The 8,646-nt window shown below is 35.1% G+C and overlaps 2 pseudogenes; one reads left to right on the top strand and one right to left on the bottom strand.

Moving 5' to 3' along the window:
- The first annotated feature begins 359 nt into the window (after positions 1–359).
- LOC114078668 lies at positions 360–1,003 on the top strand (annotated as a pseudogene).
- A 474-nt stretch (positions 1,004–1,477) lies between these two features.
- Positions 1,478–4,693, bottom strand: LOC107030184 (annotated as a pseudogene).
- Between the last annotated feature and the right edge of the window lie 3,953 nt (positions 4,694–8,646).

The raw sequence follows: 8,646 nt of genomic DNA, 5'->3' as shown, positions 1-8,646 counted from the left end.
CCCCCCCCCCCTCCAAACATTTTTTTACTTAATTGTTTACCACTTTTTGACCTACGTGGTAATATACGTGAATTCACCCATATAAGGCGCGTGAGTGCAGTTTTTAGATAACAATGACCAATAAAAGTTGTCCACATGTTAAAATAATTTGAAAAAAAACTCAAAAATAAATATTAATGTTATTACCAAAAAGAATGCAGTTGTCTTCTTCTCTCTCTATCAGTGTTCTTCATCTTTGAAAAACAAAACTCCATTATCAGTGTTCTTCATCTTTGAAAAAACTCCATTATCTTTCAAGTTAAATTGCTCCTTGATTCGAAAAGGTAAAGTAAATTTTAATATATTCTTTACACCTTTTTATGTTGATTATTAATTTTGATGTTTTTCAAAAAAAATTATGTATAAATGTTAGGGTTATGACAAAATCAAGTTGAATAATTTGTGTATGGATGAGAATGATTCAATGATTAATGCGGAAGTGCGATGCAAGCATGGAATCTTATTGCAAATGTAGACGTCTTGGTCAGATCGCAATCCCGGAAGACGATTTTGGTCTTGTCCTCACTATGAGGCCACAAACTGTAATTTCTTTAGATGGAGAAACAAGGAGAGAGTCGATGAAAGATCTTGATTTATTTTTCTGAAATTGGTGAATAGGATTAAGGAGTTAGAAATAAATTATGAGCGTGTGAAGATGCAATTGGAACAGTTTGATAATTCCAACATTGAACAATCAAAACAAGAGAAAATTCATTTGGATGAAGGTGAAATCCTTCATAATCGCTTTGAAAATCTCAACATCAATTAAAAGGAGAAGGATGACAATGTAAAAGAAATGGGTGGTTTGAAAGAGAAGAAGATGAAAGGGATGAAAATGAAGAAAACAGATAAAGGTAGTCATTTTGGGAAATTCCTTTGTTGTTTGATTATTTGTTTTGTTGTTATATTTGTTAGCTTTCTAACCCAAGTTGGTAGGTTTAAGTATCATATGAAATTGCCATAATTTTATGTGGTATTGAAACCTTTATTTGCTCTACCGTAATGAAAATTTGAATTTGTTTGTGTTTGAAACTGTCTTAGTTCTCTATTTGCCATGATTTTTTTGTGTTTGAAATTGTAAAATGAAGTAAAGCATGAGGTATTAATCATTCTTAAGAGCAAATTTTTCGATACAACGTTGATTCTAAAATTGCCCAGAATTATACAAGTCATATTGCATAAGTGCCCAAAATTTCATTGCTTACGAGCAAATTTCAGTACAAAGTTGATTCTAAAAGTGAACTTAAACGCAAAACAAAGTTTCCACATAGTATAAGTACCCATAATTTCAGTACTATTTCATACATACATATAACAAAAACTAGGAATAGTTGTTTTTCCTTCAAACATGAAACAAAATAGTACTTATAGTGGCAACCAAAACAGTACTAAGAAAACACAATTGATGTCAACATTATAGTTTTCGTGGGTCTCAAGGCTATGAAGAGGAGTAAGCATTTGGGTTTGAAAGCCTTGATTGGTCTATAATCAGTTGGAGCCTTCTACTTGTGATTGACTGATTTCCTTTCCACTTAAATCCACTTGTTGGTTTGAAACCAACATCCCCAGTTACAATACTTGATCTCAAAACTCTCTTTGGTCCAGCTTGTATTCTACTACTTGGCAATCCAGACTACAAAATTTTTGGAGAACTAAGGCTATTAGAGAAGAAATGTGTAAGTCATTAGAGAAAAAACAATATGAATGCATCTCAATACTTTCATTGATGGTTTAGAAACCATTTTCAGCTTGAAACACACCCATTCAAGTTACTCTTGGCCTTTTAAATTGAGTTGTGTCTTCAACACCCTTTCCTTTTCTGGCAGTAGCAATTTTCTTTGGTGCAACATTTGTGTCTGGTCTACACCATGGTGGTATTACCTGAAGAACATGTAAACTAACTTTCAAGTGGATGATTACTACCTCTCCATGCACTTCCCAATTCCCTACTCCTTTCTCTACCACTCCTGGATCTTGATCATACTCCAACACCATCGGCACTTGCACTTGCTTCATGTGTTGCTGTTCTTGAAGTTGTAGGAGGTGCAGTGTGGCACGCCCCAAGCTACCCCCAAGACGCGGACACGAACCTAGGACCTCAAGTGATCCTAAGTTAACCCTGCTGGCATGATCATGATCATACTAAAGATAATAAACTGAATGCGGAAGCTAAATCATAATTTAAACTGAAAATATGGGGAATAACCATATTTGATAACTGAGATACATGAAATGCTTATGAGTTTAATACAAAAAAATATTAACTCAATACTAAGCTGAAACTAACTATGTCTGAAGTAAGCCTCTAATCGACTAGAAATACTGGGACAAGCCCCAACTAAGTCTAGCAAAAACTGAAACTAAAGGACTAAATACTGAAAAGAAACTCATTACTATTGTCCTCGAAAAATGAGGACTCACCATTGAATCTGCTGAATAGGAGATCGATAATCGATCTAAGCGTGATCTGGATGTTGAGAACCTGAACCGACATCATGAGAAGATGTAGCATACGTATGCGTCAGTACTTGAAAGGTACTGAGCATGTAGGATGCAATAAAGCTGAAATAAAACATAACTGAACAAGTACAAAGCAAGTATAACAATCTGAACATAATGTGCTATATTCTGAGCTAACTGGATTCAATGACCAAATTTATAACATGCTGAGACTGAATGATAACTGAACTGTGAATATGGTCAATGCATTAGAGTCTGACTGAACTATGGGAGCCACTAATAACCGGCAATAAAACCACATGAGCTAAATGTGGAGTTTGATATATACGCCCCATCGAGAGGACCAATTACCCTACCTGAGGTATAAAGGCATGCTGGCGTGATCACTAAACTGATTGCCCACAGAGGGGACTTACAACCTACTTGGATAGTAGTTCTAGAACTAATTGGGTACGCTAAACCCTAGTCCAACTCGGTATTATGCTACTCCCATGAATTATATAACTAACTAATTATGACTGAGTTTCTGTAAATACTGGATATCTCAAAACTGGACATGCAAACTGAGAATGCAACAATTAATCTGGTAATTATGCATGTAAAATTGAGACATGTATATCTGAAGTAACTGAAATATCTAACCTAGCATGTATAATTCAAGAACTAAAGAAATACATATCTAGGGTTCCGAAATTCATGCAATAATCTAAGTAATAACGTAGTAATATGATTTGGAACATATAACTAATTAATTCATGAAGTTCTGTTGAAGTTCTAGAAACCCTAGGTCTAATCATGATATGAGAATCAAGAATTTGACTGAAAGCTAGGGACCCAATGGATAAAAGGAACCCACTAATGAAATCTCAAATACTTGGTGATGAAATCCATGGAGAAATATTTAGATTTCGAGGCTGGAACTATTGGAATCTTGTTGCGTTCTTGAACTAGGGTTTTTGACCTTTTTCTCCTTTCTTGCTTCTAATTTTCTAAGTTTTGATTTATGATTTTGACTTAGGTAAGTTTTAGTATGTTTCTAGGATTAAATTGACTAAAATCTGATGATTTAGGGTCAAAACGACGTATCTTCGTGTTTAAACAAAGTGGAAAAAGACCAAAAGACCCTTGAGTTAAGTGTTGTCGGACAAAACAACAACCTGGACTGACGATCCGTCGTTCAATCGACGATCCATCATTTCAGTTAGTATGTTGGGCCTGTTCGATAGGCCTTTACTAAAACGGGCATAAGATTTTACTTGGAGGTCTGATTTTAGCAAAGTCTGTGGCTATAAAAAGATCATTCAATTATTTATCTGTGGGTATGTTATGGAACACCCAATTCATTTTGTGATAAGAGTTATGAACAATTGAAGTTGACCTAACTACATTTTCCCCCTAACTGTCTATTAATTTCAATCTACGATCAGACACACGAACCGTAGATCGAATGACGGTTCATGCTGGTCAACTGTGTTCATATCGGAGAGTGGGTGTGGAGTTTCAAATGACGGACGCATACTATGGACCGTAGTCTGACCTGCGGCCGTCCATCGTTTGACACAGTTGAATTTTCGTGGGCTGAGATTTTGGGGGTTTCTGACTCCATCGACGGATGTGCATGACATACTGTGGGTCAGGCTACGGTCACTCGATGGTCTCCATCGATTGCACCTTCATATTTTCTAAAAAACTGATTTTTGGTCTTTTTTATATATACGGTGTTACACAGTGGTTCTAGGTGAAGCCCTTGATGCACTTGCAGTTGCTGTAGCTCTTGGTGTTCTTGAAGTTGTTGGAGGTGAAGTAGTTCTAGGTAAAGCCCTTGATGCACTTGCACTTGTTGTAGCTCTTGTTGTTCTTGAAGTGGTTGGAGGTGCACTAGTTCTAGGTAAAGCTCTTGATGCACTAGCACATGCACTTGCGTTTTTAGGTCTGGCTCTCTCTCTTTTTGGAGTAGGCTCACTCTCAATATTTGTTGATTTCTAATTTGCAAAAAAACATATATTATATTAGTAAGTTGATTAAACTTTAAAAGTGACAATTAGTAATGTACCTTTGGTCTTCCCCTTCCCTTTTCTTGATTTTGATGGTTCTTCAACATTTGAAGTAGGGGTAGCTCTCTGTTCCCTGGCAGTAGAGACAACTCCATCACTCCTTCGTAAATGACAATATCTTTTATTGTGAACTTTAACATGGCAAATACTACATGTCATAGTTAATCCAGTTTTAGACAGTTTACCAATTACCTTAGTTTCACCAACCTCTTTCCTTCTCAACTTTCTAGGCATGCCTGACATTTGTTTTATCACTGGTAGAATAACAAGAGGATTTTTTTATTCTGGCCATATTGGCATGTTACTCATAGGTTTTATGAAATGTGTGTAAGTCATCAAGTACCTCTCTTTAGAGTAGCATGGATGAATGAAATCATGTGGGTCATATTGTTTATGCAATATTGTAACTAAGGCATGTGCACATGGTATTCCCTTCAACATCCAAGATCTACAACTACCCTCTTTCTCAAACATACAGTGTGTTGTTTGTATCCATCCAAAACCTCCTATCCAGTTACTCCATTAAACTCAAAGTTACATGCCATTGACTTATCAATATTTTGTTCTAATACTTTCGTTGCCATTGGAGAGATATTGGTTATCCAAGATTTTGGAAATTCACTTAACCTAGCTAACCTAGTCATCGCCTTAATCCTTATCTCTTCAAGCATACTAATAATGGTTTTATGCCTTGCAGACAAAATCCAAGCATTAAAGCTCTCACACATATTATTATCTATTGCATCAGACTTGACTTCACAATTAAAATATACCTTGCACCAATATTCTCTATCATAGTAAATTAGGTCATCACTATACATGTACCTCCAGTACCTAATTTAGACAACTCATGCAAATTTTCTCTGAATTCAGCTTCAAAAGTACTTCTACACTTTCAGAACTGCTTCTTCCATTGGATCCCTCTCCAATTCTTTGACCAATTTGCTAGTATATGCCTAGCATACCTTCTTTCCTTACAAGCTGGCAACAACTCCTTAATAGCTATATCCAGTCCCTACAAGTAAAAACAAAAATTCGATAATTAAGTTGAAAAAATGATAAACCAACAAGTGGAAGCATTTGATTGTTGAATATTTGGCCACTTCAATAAGTAATTGACCCCTGCATATCCCCTTTAAGAAATAACCATCCAGACCAATGCATTTTCTAGCTGACATGAATGCCATCTTGAGTGAAGCAAAACAGATGTAAAATGCCTCAAATATCGGCCTACCAGATTCATTAGCTTCACCTAGCTTCACCACACAAGTACACCCAGGATTAGACCTTTATAATCAAGAATTCTCCCAAATTCTTTAATATGATCACCCATAATTTCATTCAAAATTTTAGCTCTTGCTCTTCTAGTTGTGGTCTTACCAACATGCACATTATACTTTTTCCGGATTAACTCTTGCAACTTGAACACTGTGATATTTGTTTGTTCAATCACTTTCTTTTTAAAAACACTAGCAATGAATTTAAAGTTGCACAGATAATTCCTAGTAGCCTTTTGACGTGAATGGATTGGCTTGTAAGTCTTAATAACAAAGTTGTTAGTCTTCTTGTCCAAACTTGCATATAACAACCATTTGCAATTTACCTTACAAGTCACCCTTACTCTAATTTGCTCATTCACACACCTTTCAATCTGAACGCATCTCAGAATTGCATACTGACTGCCAATCTAAACTCCTTTACACTTTCAAAAACCATACCCAATTTCCATATAGTTTTCTTAATGTTGGGATCAAATCTGACTCTCTCTATGGTATGTTTTTTCCTTTTTGTGTTAGGCAGTTTCAATTTCATTTTTTTCATCTTCCTATAGGCAACTATCATCTGTGTCAGTTTCAAAACTACAAGCATCAGAACATGCATAATATGGTTCATCACCCCCAACCTTCCTTCTAAAGTACATGTATTGATAGCAGTCTCATCAAACCCAAGATCTTCTCCAGCATTACCACATGGTACTTCCTTAGTATCTGCAGGAATTCTCTCCCTTCTTTTTCTCCTCCTCAAAAAGGATCTTTTCTCGGCCCTCAGTTGAATCAACTCCTTATGAACATCACTTCCAAATTGATCATCTTCAAGCAGTTCACTATCTTAGGAATCATCACTCTCTTTAGTTGACTCATCAGATTCTTTTACAGAGTATTCACTATCTTCCGAATCTGATGGATCAGTATTTGGAGCTACTGGGTTTAAAGTAGAAGGAATATTTGAGGTAGTATTTAGAGTTACATCTACCCCATTAAAAGTAGCCTCACCTACTTCATTATATCCACTAGCCCTAATATCAGTGGTCCCAACTTTATTAAAAGTGCACCAGATTCCTATTCAGGCATGTGGACATATACTTCCAAAACAGCCCCACTTTGCAAAATATTACACATTGCAAAGAGAATATCATCATTGTCAATATCTCTTAAGATGCAAATGTTATGTGACCGGATACTAAATTTGCAATTTGGGCTATATCCTAGTTCTTTAATGTAATCTTTAATCTCAAAATATGACATTGTATCCACATCAATATTATAATATTCACTAACTAACTCACCCACATATCTTGCTTTATCACCTTCAGACAATAAGGCCCCACCATGATACAACTTTAAAGTAATGAATGTAAATCCACTCATACCTATATGCATAAACATTAACAATAATTAAGTACAAGTTACTAACAGAATACAATAATTGACTAAAGAAACACACACACACACACAAACAAATATAAAAACAATTCAAGTTGAAGCAAAATTTTTTTACTGTAACTATAACCCCACACATACTGAACACTCGACATAGCTTTGTCTTCTTAGAATTAGGTCTGTAACCCCACACAGACACAACACAACACCCAACATATCTTTTTCTTCTTAGGATAGTGTTATTTAACTGTAACCCCACACCCACAAAGACACAACACAACATCCAACATGAAGTTATTTTACTGTAACCCCAGAATACAACACAACACAACACCCAACATGACGTTATTTTAATGTAACCCAGAATACAACATAACACAACACCCAACTCGTCTTTGTCTTCTTGTATGTTAAAAAGGATAACAGAACTCACACAAATATAATACCACCAAACCAACCCACACTCAAAACACATTACATATAAATGTATGAATATCAAGTTACATACCCCATTACAACATACGTGACAATATGAATTTATGAATAACAAGTTACATACGAAATTTGATATCTAATAGTACCATAACATAAACCCTAAAATATAAGCATGAAGTTACATTTTACTCAAAAATTTAAACCAATATTTAACAATATATCATAACCCCTACGAAATCTAAGCATAACAATAACAAAAAATAAAATGAATCAAGAAAAAATTAAGTTTCTAAACTGAATGAAAGTTATAGTGGAAAAATGAAAAATGAAATGGGATATGAATATTAGAGTTGACACCTCAACTTTCTAAGTTTTAAAAGTATAAAGGGATAATGCACAAGTACCCCCTCAACCTATGCCCAAAATCTCAGAGACACACTTATACTATACTAAGGTCCTATTACCCCCTGAACTTATTTTATTAATAATTTTCTACTCCTTTTCGGCCTACATGGCACTATCTTGTGGGTCCAATGCTGCTTGACTTTTTCTTTAAAGCTAGTGCCACATAGGCCGAAAAGAGGTAGAAAATTACTTATAAAATAAGTTTAGGGGGTATAACAGGATCTTAGTATAGTATAAGTGTGTCTCTGGATTTGGGGCATAGGTTGAGTGGGTACTTGTGCATTTTCCCAAGAATAAATAGTTTTTCAATAGTTAATAGGTAATTTGGTATTTTAGCTTTTCATGTTTGTTTTTTCCACTTTTAATATGATATGATGATGATATAGTGTAATTATACTGCCATAGATATAAAAATATATCACTGTAAATATATTCTTTCCAATATATATGTAATGAAATACTCAACAACTATATAAAAAGTAGTAGTGTCAATTTTGACAATGTTGGGCCTGTGCTGGCACATACCATATTCCCCAAGTGTGTGTGTCTATCTCTCTCTCTCTCTCTCTCTCTCTCTCTCTCTCTCTCTCTCT

Source organism: Solanum pennellii, chromosome 9 (genome assembly GCF_001406875.1).
Source record: "Solanum pennellii chromosome 9, SPENNV200".
NCBI classification, from domain to species: Eukaryota; Viridiplantae; Streptophyta; class Magnoliopsida; order Solanales; family Solanaceae; genus Solanum; species Solanum pennellii.
Note: the sequence above shows the minus strand (reverse complement) of the source record. Positions and strands in the feature narration are given on the sequence as shown.